At 43.1% G+C, this 22,926-nt stretch overlaps 1 long non-coding RNA gene across 1 annotated transcript in view; it reads right to left on the bottom strand.

Annotated features, from left to right (window-relative positions):
• The window catches only part of LOC120406957, a 68,841-nt gene that overhangs the window by 1,021 nt on the left and 44,894 nt on the right, over nt 1–22,926 (bottom strand). The window lies entirely within an intron of this gene.

Genomic DNA, 22,926 nt, shown 5'->3' with positions numbered 1-22,926 from the left:
TCAAATATATAAAAATAATTTGTTTTATTAGAAAAATATAATATATTGCATGAGATATATGTATTATGAAAATACATTAGTCTGTGTATATGCAAAGCTGCCTGCTGAAGTAAGGCTATGTATTAGTTTAGAAGATACACACAATAAACAAACAGGCATGCATGCAAGCTCTGAAGTGTGTGCACATCTGAATGTAATGATGACTCTCACGCCCATCACGTACACAGTTCAGGCTTTTAGTAGATAATGGTTTAAAGATCTGACACACTAAAATGGGAAGAAAACAAAAATCAGTAGCAGAATATGTTTCAAAACACAAAGACATATTCAAAAGCTTTAAACAAACAAAAACAGGAGAAAAGGATGAAGTTGAGGGTATGCGCTGCAAATGGTGTGGCCCAGCTGTTAAATGCAAATATTTATAGGCTAATAGTTCTAAGTCTACAAGTAAACTGTTTATTCAAATGAAAAGTTTTATTTGGGGATTACAGATATATTGGTTTCTAAAAATTCAGATGTGGCATTGTGTTTTAAATTCTGTTTTACTTCTGCAGCAAACCACATTGAATTCCGTTCATCAAAGCATTAATCTACTGAATACTCTTCCCCTGTCCTTCCGTCCACCAAAATAAACCCTGATATTTACCCAGAAAAATTATGAATAGTTTTCCCACCGATTTTCACCTGTTTTTGTTGTTGTGGTAATAAACACTGATAAATTCCTGGGAAAAATTAAAATAAAAACTGAAAATGAAGGGCCCTAGTCATGTGGTAGGATTAAGTTAGTGAAACTGTCGTATAGGAATGTGCAACAACAGTGACATCTGGTGTTTAGAGCTCAAATGGCAAGGTCCAAACCATCCTGTTATGTTGTTTATGTATAGACTCAGCAGCAGACCATACTGAGACAATTCTAACCAGGATGTGGCCCCTCAGCTCTTCCCAGACCTCACTTCCTGTCGCTACCAGGGAATACATCAAGGGCCTTAAAACATATTCCTGTGCAGGATAATGGAGCTTAGGTAGCAATTGTTACTAGTATTATCATTTCATTATTTATGTTGCTGTAGTGCCTAGGAGCCCAAGTCATGGTCCAGGACCCCCCAGAACAAAAGATGGTCATAGTCACATGGAGGTTACCATGCCACAATTACATGGATTCCATCATGCCCCTATGATTTAGTCATATTACAATAGCATCCACAATGTTCTAGGCAGACAGCAATACACAGTGCCTGCTCCAACAGTCAGAATGTTCAGAATGATGATTGGTAAGTGTTTTGTTAGCTCCATGTTTATCTCCAACAGCCCCTTTATCCAATCATTGTTAGTTTCTGTTGCTCTTTCAATAAAAAGTGAATTGTACCCAGCATTAATTTGGGAAAACACCACAACCATGATTTGAAAGCATATGACCATATGACAACACCCACTCCAGAGTATACTGGGCAGTGTCCTTTGCCTCAGTTTCTCACCTTGTCCTTTGCCTCAGTCTGACAGACATGTCACTCCCTTCTTCCCCCCTCCCCCTCCCCCACAGTTGCTGTCCTTGGTCAGCAACCAGAGTTCAGAGGTGCATTCAGGTGAGTTCACCTCCCACTTCGACTGGGTGGGTGGGAGGGACAGGCATCAAGCAGTGCCTCAGCTGCTACAGCCACCACTGCAACTGGCAGTTGTTGCAGTTCACTCTGCTGTTGCTGCCCACTGCTGCCACAATTCGCTCTTCTGCCACCCCCAGCCACTGCTGCTGCTGGCCACCATCCTACTACTGCTCCCCTCTGCTACTGCTGTGTCTCTGCTGTGATATCACATTCTGAGCTTCTACCACTTAATCCAGCTTTCAGTAGTAGCCTCCTGCTAGTGCAGGCAGTGCAATTTCATTTATTGCAACACAGTCCCACACCAGTTCAGAGGTTCAGCATCTGGTTATCAGTGACTTTAGCTTTAACAAATACTGAACAAAACAAAGACTCTCAATTGCATCCAATCAGCACTGTCTTTAAACACTGGATAGGGAAAGGTCAAATGGTATCTAGGACTCCTTAAGCAGTACCTACATCACCAAATAAGAACACCTGTTCCCACCCTCTCTTCCCTTCACTGGGATTTAGCATCTGTACCCCTGCTTAGTAAATGCAGTACACTTTAGGGTGACCCTCTCAATCAGGGCAGGCTAAGTACAGTTCTGCTGCCCTTTACTCATACAGTAAGAATAACAACATTTCATTACTTCTGCACTCAATATTAAAATGATTTGTGACCCAACACCAGCTAAAATTGATCACTTTGGCAAAGCAGCTCCATCATGCTGTGCACCTAGGAAGAATAGATGTGTTTAGGCAAATATGGTCTGTTCCTGAAATCACTAGACATCAGAGGAGACCATGCTGAAGAATCTTATGTGTTACACTTTCACTGAGAGTCAAATCATTTTTACATAAAAATCAATCTAATAAAGGCAAACAATCGAAATCGTCATTTTCACACACTGACACCACAAGTGAAGCTTTCCTATTATGATCATCAAACATGGTCACTGATATTACCCGGAGACCTAAATTCAGGTAATTTAACTGAGAAAATATGTCCACTAAGTATGCCAGTTTGTTATAACCAATTTTCATTTTTAAGACAGTTAGAAGTTCAGAAGGATAATCCATGGAAGCAACAATATCGCCAAATGAATTTTGAAAAAATGGGTCAATATCTTTCCGTAGGATAACCAGTGGACTTCTGTGTGTAGAAATAATGTTGAATGTTTACTTCCCATGTCACTGCAAAGAGTGCTAAATATTCACAAGTTCATAGATGTAACTATCTTTAATTCTTTTGACATTTTTTCAATGCTAATGCAACGTTGGGTTGCCAAATTTCTACTACATTAATACCCCAAAGTCACTTAAAGTAGCCCCAAAATAGCCAAATATATTTATTGGCTACTTGCTCAAAAGTATCCCATTCCATTTATTAAAATAAAGTTTTTTTTTATTAACACACTGATCTATACATCAAATAACAAATGTAGGCTTTCATTAGAATACCTAGTACAGAACTGATTTTAAAAAAATATTTTTTTTGAATTATTATATATTTATTTCTAATTGCATTTGATGATGGTAGTCAATTTCCATATTTTTTGTTGAATTCATTTGTTACTGTTAGTCTGTAAATGGCAACATTTCATCCTCACAGTTTTCATCAGAAGTACAATGCTTCTGCTGCAGGTCATACATATCAGCAGCGACCAGTGCAATCATTTTTTTTGTTGGTGCAAACTGTTCACAACAGTGGTTCTCAACCTTTCCACACTATTGTATCTCTTTCAGGAGTCTGATTTATTTTGTGTACCCCCAACTTTCGCCACATTTAAAAACTTGCTTAGAAAATCAGACTTTTAGGTCTGTAATTGAGTGATCAGGGAGGTTGAAGTGTTCTCCAACTGGTTTTTGAATGTTATAATTCTTGGCATCTGGATTTGTGTCTATTTATTCATTTGCGTAGAGACTGTCCAGTTTGGTCAATGTACTATGACAGATACAGAGGCTGCAGTGGTAGTGACCCAAGCAGTGGAAGACACAATGAAGATGACTGGATGTGGAAGCTGGGGCATGTACATGATCCTGGAGGGGGTACCTGAAAAGAGTTTCATTTGCATGAAGTGCCGCCTGATAGAGCTGATGGAAGAAAAGATCCGACGATTGGAGATGCAGGTGGAAACTCTGGTTGAGTTTAGAAGGGGGTTTGAGCAGATGATGGAGCAAAGACATGAGGAGTCTGAAGGGAAAAGGTCAGACTTGCAGATGGAAGCAGGGCCAAAGAACTCTGAGGGGAGACTGCTGGGTGAGGAAAGTGAATGGTGGAAGCATGTGACTAAGAGAACCAGGCAGAGGAAAAGACGGGCTAGTGAAGGAGCAATAGAGCTCAGGAACAGGTTTGCAGAGTTGGAAAATGAAGAAGGGGCACAGCAGGTGGTCACTGAAGGTGAGAGGGCAAGGAAGAAGAGAAGAGCAGCTAGCTCTATAAGGAGAAGGGACGAGTCAATAGAGATGACACCAAACATGAGCCCCAGGAGGATACGGGATGGCCTGCAGAGGATTGCAAGGGTGAATAGGAATCGAGAGGATTTGCAGCCAGAGGGAACAGGGGATAGACTGGAGAATCTCACTGTCACTAGGAAAAGGCAGGTCTATGTGTTTGGGGACTCCTTACTGAGAAGAATAGACAGGCCTGTAACTAGAGCTGATCCGGAGAACAGAAGGGTGTGCTGTCTGCCGGGTGCTAAGATACGGGATGTGGACCTGAGGCTGAAGAGGATCCTAACGGGAGTGGGAAAGAATCTGCTGATTGTCCTTCATGTGGGAACAAATGATATGGCTAGATTCTTGCTGGAACGCTTAAAGAAATTGAGGCTCAGGTGATCTTCAGTAGGATTCTCCCTGTTCCTAGAGAAGAGCAACAAAGGCATGAGAAGATTATGATGATCAACAGATGGCTCAGGCAGTGGTGCTATAAGGAGGACTTTGGGATGTATGGCCACTGGGAAGCATTCATGGACAGAGGACTGTTCTCTTGGGATGGACTTCACCTGAGTAAGGAAGGAAATAGACTTCTAGGATGGAGGCTGGCACAACTGATTAAGAGAGCTTTAAACTAGGAATTTGGGGGAGATGGTTGGGAGATGTCCAGGTAACCTCCATGCTGGATTTTAACACTGAGAGGGAAGAAAACAAAGTAAGAAAGGATACAGCCATGGGTAGGAGAATGGACATATGGAGGAAGGGTCCTGTAGATCCTGGAGGTAGAATGTCTGAGCCTAGTCAGGTAAACAACATGAGCGAAGCCAAACAGCAAGAATTAAGATGTTTGTACACCAGTGTGAGAAGCCTAGGTAACAAAATGGAGGAACTAGAGCTACTGGTGCAGGAAGTGAAACCGGATATTATAGGGATAATAGAAACATGGTGGAATAGCAGTCATGACTGGAGTACAGGTATTGAAGGGTATGAGCTGTTTAGGAAAGACAGAAATAAAGGCAAAGGTGGTGGAGTAGCATTGTATATCAATGATGAGGTAGACTGTAAGGAAACAAGAAGGGATGGAATGGATAAGACAGAGTCTGTCTGCGCAAAAATCACATTGGGGAAGAAAGTTACTAGAGCCTCCCCTGAGATAGTGCTTGGGGTGTGCTATAGACCGCCGGGATTTGATTTGGATATGGATAGAGACTTTTTTAATGTTTTCAATGAATTAAATACTAATGGGAATTGTGTGATCATGGGAGACTTTAACTTCCCAGATATAGACTGGAGGACAAGTGCTAGTAATAATAATAGGACTCAGATTTTCCTAGATGCGATAGCTGATGGATTCCTTCACCAACTAGTTGCTGAACCAACAAGAGGGGATGCCATTTTAGATTTGGTTTTGGTGAGTAGTTAGGCCCTCATAGAAGAAATGGTTGTAGGGGACAACCATTGCGCTAATTCAGTTTAAACTAAATGGAAAATAAACAAAAATAGATCTGTGACTAGGGTTTTTGATTTCAAAGGGGCTAACTTTAAAAATTAAGGAAATTAGTTAGGGAAGTGGATTGGACTGAAGAACTTGTGGATCTAAATGAGGAGGAGGTCTGGAATTACTTCAAGTCAAAGTTGCAGAAGCTATCAGAAGCTTGCATCCCAAGAAAGGGGAAAAAATTCATAGGCAGGAGTTTTAGACCAAGCTGGATGAGCAAGCATCTCAGGGAGATGATTAAGAAAAAGCAGAAAGTCTACAAGGAATGGAAGATCAGAGCGATCAGTAAGAAAAGCTACCTTATTGAGGTCAGAATATGTAGGGATAAAGTGAGAAAGGCCAAAAGTCATGTAGATTTGGACCTTGCAAAGGGAATTAAAACCAATAGCAAAAGGTTCTATAGCTATATAAATAAGAAAAAAAACAAAGAAAGAAGAAGTGGGACCGCTAAACACTGAGGATGGAGTGGAGGTTAAGGATAATCTAGGCATGACCCAATATCTAAACAAATACTTAGCCTCAGTCTTTAATGAGGCTAATGAGGAGCTTAGGGATAATGGCAGGATGACAAATGGGAATGAGGATATGGAGGTAGATATTACCACATCCGAGGTAGAAGCCAAACTCGAACAGCTTAATGAGACTAAATTGGGGGGCCCAGATAATCTTCATCCAAGAATATGAAATGAACTGGCACATGAAATTGAAAGCCCATTAGTGAGAATTTTTAATGAATCTGTAAACTCAGGGGTTGTACCGTCTGACTGGAGAATTGCTAACATAGTTCCTATTTTTAAGACAAGGGGAAAAAAGGTGATCTGGATAAATACAGCCCTGTTAGTTTGATGTCTGTAGTATGTAAGGTCTTGGAAAAATTTTTGAAGGAGAAAGTAGTTAAGGACATTGAAGTCAATGGTAATTGGGACAAAATACAATATGGTTTTACAAAAGGTAGATCATGCCAAACCAACCTGATCTCCTTCTTTGAGAAGGTAACAGATTTTTTAGACAAAGGAAACGCAGTGGATCTAATATACTTCGATTTCAGTAAGGCATTTGGTATGGTTCCACATGGGGAATTATTAGTTAAATTGGAAAAGATTGGGATCAATATGAAAATTGAAAGGTGGATAAGGAACTGGTTAATGGAGCGACTACAATGGGTTGTACTGAAAGGTGAACTGTCAGGCTGGAGGGAGGTTACTAGTGGAGTTCCTCAAGGTTTGGTTTTGGGACCAATCTTATTTAATCTTTTTATTACTGACCTTGGCACAAAAAGTGGGAATGTGCGAATAAAGTTTGCGGATGACACGAAGTTGGGAGCTATTGCCAATACAGAGAAGAACCGGGATATCATACAGGAAGATCTGGATGACCTTGTAAACTGGAGTAATAGTAACAGGATTAAATTTAATAGTGAAAAGTGCAAGGTCATGCATTTAGGGATTAATAATGAGAACTATTGTTAAAAGCTGGGGAGGCATCAGTTGGAAGTAACAGAGGAGGAGAAGGACCTCGGAGTATTGGTTGATCGCAGGATGACTATGAGTCGCCAATGTGATATGGCCATGAAAAAAGCAAATGCGGTCTTGGGATGCATCAGATGAGGTATTTCCAATAGAGATAAGGAGGTGTTAGCACTGTTATACAAGGCACTGGTAAGACCTCATCTGGAATACTGTGTGCAGTTCTGGTCTCCCATGTTTAAGAAGGATGAATTCAAACTGGAACAGGTACAGAGAAGGGCTACCAGGATGATCTGAGGAATGGAAAACCTGTCTTATGAAAGCAGCAAAGAATCCTGTGGCACCTTATAGACTACAGGATTCTTTGCTGCTTTTACAGATCCAGACTAACACGGCTGCCCCTCTGATACTTGTCTTATGAAAGGAGACTCAAAGAGCTTGGCTTGTTTAGCCTAACCAAAAGAAGGCTGAGGGGAGATATGATTGCCCTCTATAAATATATCAGAGGAATAAATACCAGGGAGGGAGAGAAATTATTTAAGCTCAGTACCAATGTGGACACAAGAACAAATGGATATAAACTGGCTATCAGGAATTTTAGACTTGAAATTAGATGAAGGTTTCTAACCATCAGAGGAGTGAAGTTCTGGAACAGCCTTCCAAGGGGAGTAGTGGGGGCAAAAGACATATCTGGCTTCAAGACTAAGCTTGATAAGTTTATGGAGGGGATGGTATAATGGGATAGCCTAATTTTGGCAATTAATTTGCCTTTGACTACTAGCAGTAAATATGCCAAACGGCTTGTGATGGGATGTTAGGTGAGGTGGGCTCTGAGTTACTAGAGAGAATTCTTTTCTGGGTGTCTGGCTGGTGAGTCTTTCCCACATGCTCAGGGTTTAGCTGATTGCCATATTTGGGGTCGGGTAGGAATTTTCCTCCAGGGCAGATTGGCAGAAGCCCTGGGAGTTTTTCGCCTTCCTCTGCAGCGTAGGGCATGGGTCACTTGCTGGAAAGTTCTCTGCACCTTGAAGTCTTTAAACCATGATTCGAGGACTTCAATGGCTCAGACACAGGTTTGATACAGGAGTGGGTGGGTAAGATTCTGTAGCCTGCATTGTGCAGAAGGTCAGATTAGCTGATCATAATGGTCCCTTCTGACCTTAAAGTCTATGACTCTATGAATTAAGGTGGGCTATTAGCAGGAGAAAAAAAAACTTTTGTTGTGATAATCAGGATGGCCCATTTCAAATATTTATTCGTTTATTCATTTATTTGTTTGCATACAGACTGTCCGGTTTGGCCAATGTAAATGGCAGAGGAGCCGGTAACCTACTGACCATTATACTTAACTACATGCCTCCAGCTTTCATCCAGACCACATCACACAATCCATTGTCAACAGCCAAGCTCTAAGATACAGCCACATTTGCTCCAATCCCTCAGACAGAGACAAACACCTACAATATCTCCTATCAAGCATTCTTAAAACTACAATACCCACCTGCTGAAGTGAAGAAACACATTGACAGAGCCAGAAGAATACCCAGAAGTCACCTACTACAGGACAGGCCCAACAAAGAAAGTAACAGAACGCCATTAGCCGTCACCTTCAGCCCCCAACTAAAACCTCTCCAGCGTATCATCAAGGATCTCCAACCTATCCTGAAGGACGATCCCTCACTCTCACAGATCTTGGGAGACAGGCCAGTCCTCGCTTACAGACAGCCCCCGCAACCCGAAGCAAATCTTCACCAGCAACCACACACCACATAACAAAAACACTAACCCAGGAACTTATCCTTGCAACAAAGCCCGTTGCCAACTCTGTCCATGTATCTATTCAAGGGACACCATCAGAGGCTCATTCATCTGCACATCTACCAATGTGATATATGCCATCATGTACCAGCAATGCCCCTCTGCCATGTACATTGGCCAAACTGGACAGTCTCTACACAAATGAATAAATGGACACACATCAGATGGCAAGAATTATAACATTAAAAAACCAGTCAGAGAACACTCCCTGGTCACTCAATTACAGACCTAAAAGTCACAATTCTTCAACAAAAAAACTCCAAAAATAGACTCCAACGAGAAACTGCAGAGCTGGAATTAATTTGCAAACTGGACAACATTAAATTAGGCTTGAATAAAGACTGGGAGTGGACTGGTCATTACACAGAGGAAAAACAATTTCCCCATGCTAATTTTTCCCCTACTGTTACTTACACCTTCTTGTCAACTGTTTGAAATGGGCCATCCTGATTATCACTACAAAAGTTTTTTTTTCCTGCTGATAATATCCCACCTTAATTGATTAGTCTTGTTAGAGTTGGTATGGCAACACCCATTTTTTCATGTTCTCTGTGTGTGTATATATATAATATCTTCCTACTGTATTTTCCAGTGCATGCATCTGATGAAGTGGGTTTTAGCCCCTGAAAGCTTATGCCCAAATAAATGTGCTAGTCTCTAAGGTGCCACAAGTACTCCTTGTTCTCTCTGGTTGAGTTTCCCTTTATACTTTTGCAAAACAGAATGTGCTCATTGATATCAGTGGTTTCAGGGTATTGAACGTAAGCAATCAGCTGAGCTTCTCCACTAATATCCTTGGACTCATCAAGCTGAAGGGCAAATGATTTTGCCATTTTAAATTTCTCTACAAGTTGAGAGACAATATCCTCAGCCATGTCTTCTATTCTATGACACATAGTGTCATTTGATAAGGGTACTTTCTTGAAAGCATTGGCTGCTTTTATTATCAAGCATGTGTGCTGCAAGCTCCACAACACCAGGCAGAATCAGATCTTCTGCAATTGTGTACAGCGTCTTTGATTTTGCTACAAGAAGGGAAACAGCATACCAAGCTCCAAGTGCTTTTGTAGAAATAGTTGAAACTTTTTTATTTGAAGCTGGCAAGTCTGTAACTCAGAGAGCTTTCTTTCAAAAATTCTCACTGGCTTATCCGCATGCACAGGATGTTTCGTCTTCAAATGTCGTTGCAAATGTGCCAACTTCATACTGTTATTTGATAAGAGTTTCTCTGCAAAGGAAACACAGGCCTTCAGGTGGATCGCTATTTGCAGATGTGAATCCAAAAGCAATATATTCCTTGTAAAACTGACTATGTTTTATTTTTTCAGTCATTTTCAATTTCTTAGAACTTAATCACTGTTGCCACTACCACTGCTTCCAGCTCCTTGTTTTACAAATCTATCCATTTTCACATGACACCTTCAAACTCGGCAATTTGCTTGCATGTATCTGGAAATGACATAAAATGCCTGTCTAATACCCATATACCAGGGGTCCCCAACGTGGTGCCCATGGGCACCATGGAGCCCACCGGGGTGTCTAAATGCACCCGCGTACTGGCCGGCGGACGAGCATCTGCCAAAATGCCACCGAAATTCGGTGGCATTTCAGTGGCAATGCCTCTGGGTGATGCCGCTTGTCAGTGGCATTTCGGCGGATGCTCGTCCGCCACCACAGTCCTCCATGGTTCATCGTCTGGCGCCCACCAGATGAAAAAGGTTGGGGACCACTGCCATATACACTGGTTACTGTATGTAATAGGATTACAGTACACTGTTTAAATGTAGTGGTTGTGTGTAGAATATTCTTGTATTATGGCAGGGCAGAGTTTCTCAACTTCGGGGTCATGAGCACCATGGGGCACAGGGTCACTGAGAGACAGAGCCCAAGGGGTGGGACTGAGAGCCTGGAGTCCCGAGCCCCAGGTGGTGGAAAGCACTGAAGCTGGGAGCCCTGAGCCCTCAGGAGGCAGCACAGAAGCCAGGAGCCCTGAGCCTCCCATGGTGAGGCTGAAGCTGCATGCCCCGAGCTCCTGAGCGGAGGCACAGAAGCTGGGTTCTCTGAGCCTCTGATGGTGGAGCTGAAGCCAGGTGCCCTGAGCGGGTGGTGCAGAAGCCGGGTGTGCCGAGCCTCCAGTGGTGGGGCCAGAGCCAGGTGCTCCAAGCTCCTGGTGGTGGGTCTGAAGAAGCCACGTGCCCTGAGCCCCCAAGCAGTAGGGCCGAAGCGGGGCGTCCTGAATCCCCAAGCAGCAGGGCTGAAGCCAGGCGCCCCAAGCCCCCGATGGTGGGTCTGCAGCCGTGCACCCTGAGTCCCCAGTGGCAAGGCTGACAGCCCGATCCCCGGGATACGTTCACATACCCCCTGGGAGACCTGTGCGTACCCTCAGGGGTATGCATACTCCCGGTTGAAAACCACTGCCCTAACACAAAGAATGTTTTCTAAAAGTTCCTACTGCATTTTGTTGCATAGTTTTGTTTTTATCAAGTTAAGCTGAGAAAACAATCTTTCAACTACAGCGTTGCTAAAAGGCAGTGACAGCAACGAAAGAGCAACTGAACTAAGTTCACTAAAGTCTTTGTCACTAAAGACAAAGCATCCAGGTGTTTGAGAGTTTCAACCCAAAATTGGTCTACTTGGTTGTCCTTAATATGATGTCTGTGAACCATAGGCAAAGCTCTCCACTGCTGCTCCAACTGTCCAAGGTTTGCACAACACAATGTCAAAAATGAGGTATCAGCCAATCTAAGTTGTTCAGGACTGTGCACAGTAGAAGGAATTAGTACTGCAAGCGATTTAATCACCTGGACACTTGATGGCAATCTGTGTTTCATCTGTTTCACAAACTCTAACTTGAAATCTCGACACCTATTTTTGACATCTTCAAGAACGGGAATGGTTACTGTGTATTTTGAAAGTTCCGGCTGAAAAGCAACTCCAAAATCAACTGTGCAAAGAGGTAAGTAATTTGACTCAAAGGTGATGTCATAGTTTATCAAGCAGTCCAGTTCTCAAAAACACACGGTTTCACAGCTATCACCAACAGGCTCTGGTGGAATGTCATCAGTTCCTGCAGCAGCTTTCCTGTATTAACACTTTCCAACTGAAAGATTTGGTTTATCCTACAGGCTTCCTGAAGATTGAATGTAGAAAAATCAGGGAAATTTTGTTCACTGGATCACTGTATATATGATAAAGGAGTTTGGCATTGCAGTTTCTTTCTTTGTCTTTGGCTGTCTGAAAGTGTAGCTTCAGTTCGTTGAACTGATCAAGAACCTTGTTCACACAGATACTAATGGAAAGCCAGAAAAGCTGCATATCTTCAATAGTGCTTCGCCGACATTAGTAGTAGCATAGAGGTGATGGCATGATTTCTGGCTCAGAGTGCTGTGAAAAAACCAATTGTATGTTTGTGAAATCATATAATCAACGTTTTGAGGAAGCAGTGTAATTGCTTTTGATGAACCAAGTTGCAAAGAATGACACAGACATTTGATAAACACAATGTTTGGATGATGATCGCAGAGCCTGGATACTAAAGAGGGTTTTTTGCCACACATTGTGTTGCAGCCATCAGTAGGTAGACCAACGGAATTACGAATCTGCTTATTGTTCTCTTTAAGAAATGTCACTGTGTGATGCATTCAGCATCTCTGCCCAGTAAAGTGATCATGCCACCAAACGTTGACAAAATTTGCTTTTGTGTCTTACTGTGGTACCTCATAACCACACACAACTGTTTGTTGGTTGTTTTATCAGTTATTTCGTCAATCAAAAGCAAATATGAAGAATCTTTTATGTCTATCATAAGTCTGCACTGCATCATAGGGCCAAGAACATTTTTTACCAGTTCTGTGCATTTTGTTCAGTGCAAACGTATGTCCTTCTTAGACAGCTCAGCTACTATAGGTTCAAGATGGTCTATGGAGAGAATACTTGAGTGACAAGCCATGTAAGCGGCTAGTTTAAGCTTGCCAGTTTTCAATGAATTATCAACATGTACTGACTTGATCCGGAGTCAAACGGGGTTCTTGAATTCAAAAATGGGGCTATATTCCTTATGTGCAAACAAGATATTTATAATGTGTTTGTAATTCACATTTTCCGTATGTACACAAGGCTTTTGATTCGTCCCCAGGTACACTTCTTATCCATTGTTTTAAGAGATTATCTCATTCCCAATCTTTGTTGTATTTCTTTCTGTACTTAGCTCACTTGCCATGATGCATGACTGACTAGGTGAATAATAATGACAACAATGACTTAGGTGGCTACAAATTAAATAATTTTTAAAATTTAATGTAGTTGGTAACTACTTATGCACTTTACTTCCTGTATTTCTCTAAGTGTAGACAATGAAAAAAAAATCAGTTCTACTACTTTTAATTCATTTCACTTTCAGTGTCCTAGTGTTCCGGGCATGTAGGTGCACAGGCAGGGGTGAAAGTGGGCCGGTACGGGCCAGTATGGTGTATCAGTAAGAAGTGGCCGGCGGTACCAGCCTGTATGCAGCCAACGTTGAAGCGCAGCTGTGGCAGCGCTTTAATGTCGCTGCCTGTTTTCCACCACCGCTGCGTCAGTGGCCCTGCCGGTAGGGACCCTACTGGCAGGGTCACTGATGGAAGGGGGGGGTAAAAGGGGCAGCTGTCCCAGGGCCCGGTGATTTAAAAGAGCCCAGGACTCCTGGCCGCTGACCCCCAACCCCGCCCCTTCTGCCTGAGGCTCCGCCCCTTCCAGGGCCAGAGCTGGGCCCCGTACCAGTAAGTCTTACATATTACTTTCACCCCATGCACAGGAATCATTGTCTAAGGACTATTTTCAGTCAGGTATGTAGCCTTTTAAAAAAGGTTTGGAACCTTTTTAGTAGTCTATGGTTTTATAATTTTGTATAAAAATAAATAAATCATAGGTGCTGGAAGCATGGGTGCAGTGGCACCATGGATAGCAGCACCATGTGGCAGCATGAATTTATAATGAACAAATTTTGGCAGCCAAATCTTGCAGTGTTCAGATTGGCTTGGGTTTCTGTGCACTGACGGTTTATACAAATAGTTATGATAACCACAAAGGATTAAGTTGGAAGACTTTGTAAGGATTTGATAGCGTAACCATCACCTCAGTGAAATTCACAGATGGTATTCAAGTTTGGGAGACTCTGCCACCCTCAGAAATATTAAAGAGTAAGTACAACAGGAGCTAAGATTACTTACCAGCTGGAAGAGAAGGACATACAGCATAGCAGACACACAGCTGCAAAATGGCTGCTTGAGGGTAGCAGTTGCTTGTATCTGCACATATAGAGAACCAGCAGCTCCTCAAAAGATATACTGGGAAAAAGGTCTTAGAAAAGTGCAACCCTTGGGAAATTTTGGTAAGATTAAGGCATTCAAAGAGGAATCAGTGTTTCTCTGTAACAGCTTATATGATAACCTGACCGGAATAAATGGGCACACCTGGACACTGGCATTCACTACAAAATTAGGGAATTGGAAAAAAAATTGGGGAAGTTTTAAGTGTAATTTAAACAATAGTTGTGGTATGACAGCATGTACTTGTTTCTTCACAGCAGGGAAAAATTACAGGTGGTCATTCTGCAGCACTGATCTTGCATCCTGAAACTTCCAGCTGGGCTGGCTGTCAGGATAATTATCCCTGTCCTGAATGTGCTGGGGGCAGTAGCCCCCTCCCCAGCATGGGCAGCGGGTAATGGAGGCTGGGGGAGGCAAAGCCTTTCCAAACCTCTCTTAATGCTCCCCACCACAGCCCCAGGGCTGGGTTGCAGCAGGGTTCAGAGCTCCTTTGGGCAGCCCGGGCTAAGGGCTCGGCCCCAGTGGGCTGGCTGGGGTTGAGGGCTGCTCTGGGCACCCGCGGGCTGGCTGGGGTTTGGGATTGTGCCAGCGGGCTGGCTGGTGAGAGTTGGGGGGAGATGGAAGGGGCAGAGTGGAGGCAGGCCCTCGGGTCAAAAGGGTGGGGCCTCAAGTGGAAGGAGTGGAACAGGAGGCAAGCCTCCCCGAATGGGGGGTGCACATGCTGCCCATGCTCCCCAGCTTGAGCATCCCCAAAGCCTTGTCCTGACATGCATCCCAGATATTTTTAGCAGGGCTGGGGCAAGGGATGCATTCTGCCCATCTAGGCACACGATGGGTGTGGGGGAGGGGTGAGGGAGACCCCAACATCTATCGCCGCCAGGCTCTGTGCAGATTAGGAAGCTCACACGGCTGCTCCATGGGTGGGGGAAGGGCAGCACAACAGCTGCAGAGCAGATGGCAGCAGAACGGAGCAGGGCAATGGGGGTGAGGAATTAAAGGGCAGCACAGCAGCAGCATCTTCCATACATGCTGCAAACATCACTCGGGGGGAGGGACATCATGTGAGACAAGCAGCGTGGGGTGTCTCAGCAGGGGGCAGGGTGGATCAGGAGGCTCACTCCTGACTCCCTAGCAGTGCAGCCAGTGGCAGCAGGGCAGCAAAATAGCCCAAAATACCTCAACCCGCAACTGCTAAAAAAACCCCTACAAGTGTCAGTTATAAATAGCCTGATTGGGCTAGAAAACCGCGACCCAATGCTCAAGCTCCATCAATATACAGACCAACATAAAGCTCCCAACTGAACGTTGTTTTCTGTAAAAAAATAATTTATTCGAAATTCAAAAAATATCTTCTGTTGTGTGTGTGTGGGCAAACAATGACAATTCACCAAGTCTTTGACCACCTAATCATCAAAAATATACCAAACACATGAAAGAAGATTAGCCACACCATCAACATCTGTCGCTTAACTGACCTGAAAGGCAATATACAACTCAATTGCAAGCGAGAGACATCAAGTGTTTTTCCACATTATCGCTCAATGTCATGTATTCTGCTATATACCATGTTGTTGTCCAGGGGAATAATTTCTAATGGCTTTCCTTGCTTCTCTCCTATTTATGTTTGCCATAAACTTGGTTGCGGGAAGAATCCGTTTTTCAGCAATTGTGTGTGATTTTCCAGCCTTAGCAATTTTGTAACTAACTGTTTTCCAGTCTTCAATTCACACAATTTTTGTTTAAAAAAATTCTACACAGCATCTTTTGTAGCTAAATAGTGGTGGAGTTTGGCTGTTTTTTTGACCACATTAGAAAGCACATTGTAACATAAACCACACTGTGGCAACTGTATGACACAGGGAAATCCAAATGTAATGTAAAGTTCATCATACTTCCTGTTCTTCGTTGTGCTTTATCATATTCTGTATATTTATGTTTCACCTCAGTGACAATTATTGATGATGATTCCCTATCACTAACCAGGGGCGGCTCCAGGCCCCAGCACACCAAGCGCGTGCTTGGGGCGGCATGCTGTGGGGGGCGCTCTGCCGGTCGCCGGGAGGGCGGCAGGCGGCTCCGGTGGACTTCCCGCAGGCGTGCCTGCGGAGGGTCCTCTGGTCCCGCGGCTTCGGTGGAGCATCCACAGGCGTGCCTGCGGAAGGTCCACTGGAGCCACGGGACCAGCGGACCCTCCGCAGGCACGTCTGCAGGAGGTCCACCGGATCCGCGGGACCGCCGTGCTTGGGGTGGCGAAATTGCTAGAGCCGCCCCTGTCACTAACTACACTTTTGTTGTCACTTTGATCCTCATTGATTTCACATTCTGTTTCAATAGTAGATAAATTTGTATTCTTAATGCTTCCGCTTTTTAACTACTTATCCTTTTTTGTCAGATTATCTTTATTTTTATTTTTAACTAATATTATTTTGTGGTGTAGTACTGAATACTCAAATACTGGTTCTCCCGCCCTTGCCAGCATGGGACCTCTCATGCATGACCTCTCATGCATGGTGCGTGTGAGGTCACAGTGTGAAGGAGGAAATTTGAGAACAAAATGACATACTTCATGCAGTGAAAATGCTGGAATGCCGTCCCATCACATTCTGGCTCCATCTGGCTCAAAGGATGGACCCCTATAGTGGACCCCAAGGGTCTGGTAACCCCACTTTGGGAACCACTGCTCTAGGGCAGTGATTCCCAACCTTTTCTCTGCCACGACACACCTTGAGACCTTTAATTATTTTGAAGCAAATCACCATATTTTCTCCAAATGAATTTTCCCTCTTATTCCCTCTGTTTAAGCTGTTCCCACCCTTGCCATTCACAGTCTCTGTGTAACTTTATTGTACAGATGGTGACAAGTATTTTCAGTCAACTCACACATTCACAAGAACAAGACGCCAAATAAAATAATTGTTTTATATGATGAACAGCAAATAATACAAAAATTGTACCAATCAAGAAACATCAACTAACATATGTATCGAGACTTATGGGATTAACTTTTCATCTTTGAGGCCCTTCCCCTTTTATATGGCTTTGGAAGTGAGCAACATCAAATGCCAAACTCAGAGATCCAAGCCTAGCACTATCTGACACGGAATGGAACTCCGAAATGTTGCCCTGAACTCAATGAATAGAGTGGTGCTGCATGCTGTGATTCACAGTCTGTGATGAATGACCACAAATTATATAAAAAAATTAAAAATAAATAATAAAAAAAACGGTTAGACATCTGAGCTTGTTTTGATGCGCAGAGTAATTTAATCTTGGGAGGAAATGTTGACAGTGCCACTCTGAGCTCTTGCTCCAACTCAGATGCTCTCTTAGTTTGTTCTTGATGTAAGTCAGGCTTGGAAAACTTAACTTGCACAGGTATGTTGTTGAAAAGGACAACAGAATGGAGATAGCATGGTCAGAGATTACAGGATATTTGCCTCCCACCTTCAACCAGAAAGAGTCCAACCATCTATTACCAAACTTTATTTCCAAAGTGCAGTCCATCCTTAATTCAGCAAGCTGACCGTGAGCCATTATTATAACATTCTTAGCATTTTGCAATGCAGAGAAACTCCAAAGATCTTGGACCCAGTTGAAATCTTCTATATTAATTGAAGACAAATATGAACTGAAATTTTCTTCCAGACTTTCCAAATGCTCAGATAGGACGTTGACCAAAATACTGGCAGCAGAATCTGCTGCATTTGCCAAGGGGAACATCTCTGTTGTTCCTTTTGCTACCTTTTCAAACCTGATGACTAATTTAGACCTAAACTCGTGCAGTTTATCTGTGTTGCAGAGAAGATGCTCATTTTTACCTTGCATTTTCTAGTTCAGTTCACTGAGGTGACAAAATATATCAGCCAGGCAGGCAAGCTTTGTGCACCATGTGTCATAGGTCTCACCCCCACTTAGAGCTGTTGGGTTCCAAAATGGGGACCTGCATTGGCTCCCCTAAACTAAAATCCTAGTTTAGATCTGGTAAAAGCTGCCACCACCCAATAATGTACGTGTATTGGGACACAGTCCTTCCCCAAAATCCTTGGGGATCCCAAGAGCCCCAAATCCATGGAGTTCTTACACCTAGGAGAAATAAACCATTCCCCCCTGCTTCCTCCCCCCTCCCTTTTCCTAGGAGTGATACCGGAATCCAACTACAGAGGGATGCCTCCCTCCTCCCCTTTCCCTGAGAATCCACCCAAGGAAAGATCAGCCAAGTCTTTTACAGAAAAGATTTATAAAAGAATAAAAAGAAAGTAACTGTCTCTGTAGTACCAAGATAGAACAATACCCAGGGTCTAAACTTATCAATCTCTGGAGAGAATCCCCCCTCCTTTCTTTCTCAGTAAAAGCAATAACAGTACAGAAGTAAAGAAATTCTATAGCAAACACACAATTGCAAATGTAGAAATCAAATTATAAGACTAATCCGCCTTTCTAATTAATACTCACTATTGGATAGTAGGAACTACTCCAGGAGAACTTGGAGACATGACTGGCCTCTCTTAGATCCAAAGAGAGCACGCAGAGCCAACAAGGAACACAGACAAAGGCTTCCCTCCACAGAGATTTGAAATGATCCTGTCCCTTGATTGGTCCTCTGGTCAGGTGTTTCTCAGGTTACTGAGCTTGTTAACCCTTTCCAGGTAAAAGAGACCTTAACCCTGATCTGTTTATTTATGACACCATGTTACATCAGCAATCAAGTCTATGTACATTGATTTCTCCGAAGTTAGGAACATTTTGATCTCTCTCAGCTGATACAAGCATGAGAGAACTTTTCCACAGGAAAGCCAGTGTACTTCAGTGTGCAAAACGGTGCTTTGCTCCCATTTCTTTACACAGCAAGGAGAAAAGGCATTTTTTAAGGGCAACGATTAAGTTTAAATTCTATGTGTATGAAAGTCAAAGTTAGAGAAGTAAAGGCTGAACACATACAAAATTAATTTCTGCAAATTTTATGGAAGGAAGCTAATGTAAGAAAAAAAGAAACATGGTTGATCAGAGATACTGAAGTTCTGAGAAGCTGCAGGAGTTTCTCTAAAGATTTAAGAAGCTAAGTCTGAGATCTAAGATTGGTACATGCTCCACATTGGACTTTTTCCTATTTATTACTGAAGACATAAAGATAAATGCATACTGTAGCAAAGTTGCTGCTCCAGCACACACCCTTGTGTCTGGATATACTGTTTCAGCAACTTGCCCTAGTTCTTCTCCACTGTCCTTTGGCCTACCCTAGCTGTAGGAGCAACCTGGTCTTCTGTTCTGACCAGACAACTTTACCAAGTTCAACCCCTCCAGTGGCCTCAGGGTCTTTTATGAAAAATCCAACCAAAAATATGAAACCAATCAAATACTCAGCCCAGCCAGGCTCAGCAGGCCGACTCTTCCTCAAATGGTACACCTCAACTGCTATAATGTTTCCAAGTCCCTAATCCCAGGCACCTGTGCCTCCAACAAAGCTACTAGCCCAGGGCTGGCACATTTCTCCCCTGGGGTTCAGGCTGGCTGCAGCTCATCAGGTTTCCTGTCTCCAGCCAGGCTTCCAGCTCACCCTGAGAGCTAAGGTGACCAGATGGGATGAAGAAAATATCGGGACATAATGGGGGGGGGGGAGTCCCGCCAGCAGAGCAAAAAGAAAAAAAGAATTCGAAATATCAGGACAAACATCGGTCGGGACGCGGGACAAACGCCTAAATATCAGGACAGTCCCAATTTTATTGGGACATCTGGTCACCCTATTGGGAGGAGTCTGTCTGCTCCTTTCCCCTGTCTGCTTCTCAGTCTTCTTTCAGGCTGCTTCCCAGGGAAAGGGCTCTTCCTACCTCTTCTTCTCTGGGTCTCATCTCCGAATGGGCTCACCCAGCTCTTTATGGAAATCTCCAGCTCTCCTCTAGCTGGATCTGATAACTAAGTTGAGCCACATGATCTCAGGGTGATCAGAATCAGTTGTTGGGAGAAGTGGGAGTCAGCTGATCCATCAAAAGCTGAACCTTAAAGGTCCAAGTCAGCCTGTGACACATGCATTAAGTAAAAGTTAATTTTTTCTCTGGCAGAAGAGGTGGAGGGGCTTGATTGTTAATTGAAATCTCTGAAAGAAATAAAGGAGTCCAACTGCCCAGGAAGCATAATTCAAATAGAATAACCAACAGGGTTTCTGCTGCCATGTTTCTGTTGCTCAATGCGCAAGTAACTATATTGCATTTGTACACATTTCCTCTTTGCCTTCTCTTTTAAGTTCCTTTCTGGCTGCTCACAAGAGTCGCTATTGTGCTTTGTTCCTCTCTCTGTTCTCTGCACCACAAACCACATGTGCAAAAGTACTGGCTGGCACATACTGCAGAAAGCTCCTATTTCATGTGAAGCACGGGGAAGTGGAACTTGCTTGTGTGCAGTAGGATTTCTTTTGTGACACTGCACGTTCCTAGCCCACAGTGGAAAATTGTCAAATCATCCCAGCATCTGAAAATGAGTGCTGGAGAATAGAGCTGAGAGAGACGATATATGTGGATTTGTGCTTGATCTTTTCTCCCTCTGCATCTTAATCTCTGGGTGGTCTCATCCACTCACATGGTTTCAGGTATTATCTCTATGCTGATGACTCACAAATCCACACCTTCCGGCCTTTGTCCAGTCCTGCATTACAGACCTTCACTGATATGCCTTGGTGGATGACTCACCAGCAGTACAAGCTGAGCTTTTTATTTTTCCTCCTTAATCCTCTCCACTGCTGCCTTTCTCTCTGACTGTTCACAACACTACCAACACTACTCAGGACCACAGTCAGTCATCCCTCAAACCCTATTTAGGCGCTGACTAAATCTTCTTGTATCTTCTCTCCCAAGGATCAAAATCAGTCCTTCACTCTGTCCTGATGGGTAAAACACTTGCCTTCATGCTTGTCTCCTTCCTCAATTGCTGAAACTTCCTTCTCTGCAGCCAACTGATGTCCTAAAAGAGTTGCATTTTGGATGAATGGGACAAAAATGAGATGAGATCTTCCTCACCGCATCACTCTTCTATTGAGTCCGTCCACTGATGCCCCCTTGTCCATGATATGTTTTAAACCCTATGAATGTAACTTCTGGCTTATCTGCCCTGCTGTGACCTGGAATCCATCCAGACTCTGCATTTAATAATAAATAATAATAATAATTTATAAATAATTAATATTAATAGTGATAAACATTTTAGATACTTTTTAGAACCAATTTTTCAGTTTTATTTCTTTATGTAAACTCACACGCTACACTCATCATGCTATTTATACGATTATGCTCTTTACACTATTTTAGATGTTTCCACTGCCAATTTTGCGAAGTATTTTTGATGGTTAGGGCAACACCCACCTTGCTTCACTATTGATGCCAGCCTTGTTGCCCAGTTCATTTCCTTCTTTTGTTTCCACCTGTACATCTTTTTCCATGCTGTCCTTATATACATAGCATGGCTTTCTAATCTGAGTATGCCAGAACCTCTCCATCTGCTCACTCAAGTCCCTTTTAAAGACTGAGTATTTCTAGGAAGCCCATGGGCACTAATTCACACTGAATGACCTTCCCTGCTCTGCATTTCATAAAAAGATCCAAATGGAGCTTGACTTGCTCCTTTGATTCTCCCTGTGTCTGTCATTCAGACTGTAAGATCTTTTCAAAAAGCATTAGTCTGGGTGTTTTTTAATCTTGTATGGAGCCAAACTCATTGCTGATGTTTAAGAAATAACAGTGAAAAACCTTGTCATATTTTACTATAGATTTTAAGATTGATACGGTATTTAGGGTTTTTAAGGGGCCGTGGCCATCCTGGTACACCCTCTGCTGGCCAAGGTATTGTATAGTCCCTCTGCCCACACTGGGATTACCTTCTCTGCTGGTTCCTTAATAATGAACTCACAGACATCTTGCAGCATGTTGAACAACTCAGTTGCTGGTCTTTTTATTTAATTTATCAATCCCATTCTCCTGCACTGGGCTCTGTAGATCTTTGATCATCTTTTCTTGGAGTGCAGTCCTCTATTTCCTCTCATCTAGACAACCCAAATTAATGTCCTCCGATGCTGTGATAATCATAGCCTTTTAGACTTCATATAAATGCCCTCCCTGGCCCACCTTCTCCTGAAAGGTTTTTATGATGTTCCCATTGCTCTTTACCTGGCCTCTTCTTGGGGCTCACTGCTGTTTAGAGTTCAAGTCTCTGTCATTCCTGGGCCTACCTTCTCCTTGGAGATTTATGCTACTTCTTACACCTGATAACTATTTTTATTATTGCCCTTCCCAGACCTACCTTCTCCCTGTAAGATCTTCATGCAGCTTTCTACAGCTGGACATAATTCAAGACTTCTGCTCTCCCCATCCTATCTTCTCCTGGAAGGTTTTTCATGCAGCTTCTCAGGACACAGCCTTTTTCTAGGTGCCCTTCCCAGCCCACTTTAAGCAGTCTTGCTATAACCTTCTCTTTCCTCTCTGCAAGTCCCTGCTTATGCTCAAAGCCAGGTGGTGTTACACCCCTCATCAGGCCCCAACTGGGCACAACTGCCTAGTCATCAGGAGGCTGGTCCCGCTTCATTTAAAAGGGCCGGTCACCCTTTGACAGGGTTGTATCAAACATGTTAGCAACTACCTTATTAGTACAAGTGGAAAAATTGTGAGGCTGTGCTTTGCAAACTATATACAGACATCAGGAATAATCTTTAGCATAAGAGTCTTTGCCCTCACTGAATTTGCACCATAATGCTGCTTTGATCATGCCCTTGTTCCCTCAGGCTTTCTTTTGAATGTTCCATGAAAAGACCCATTACTCAAATGCCTCTAAATTCAGTGAAA

Source organism: Mauremys reevesii, linkage group 5 (assembly GCF_016161935.1).
Source record: "Mauremys reevesii isolate NIE-2019 linkage group 5, ASM1616193v1, whole genome shotgun sequence".
Classification (NCBI taxonomy): Eukaryota; Metazoa; Chordata; order Testudines; family Geoemydidae; genus Mauremys; species Mauremys reevesii.
This window is presented reverse-complemented; position numbering and strand designations above follow the sequence as displayed.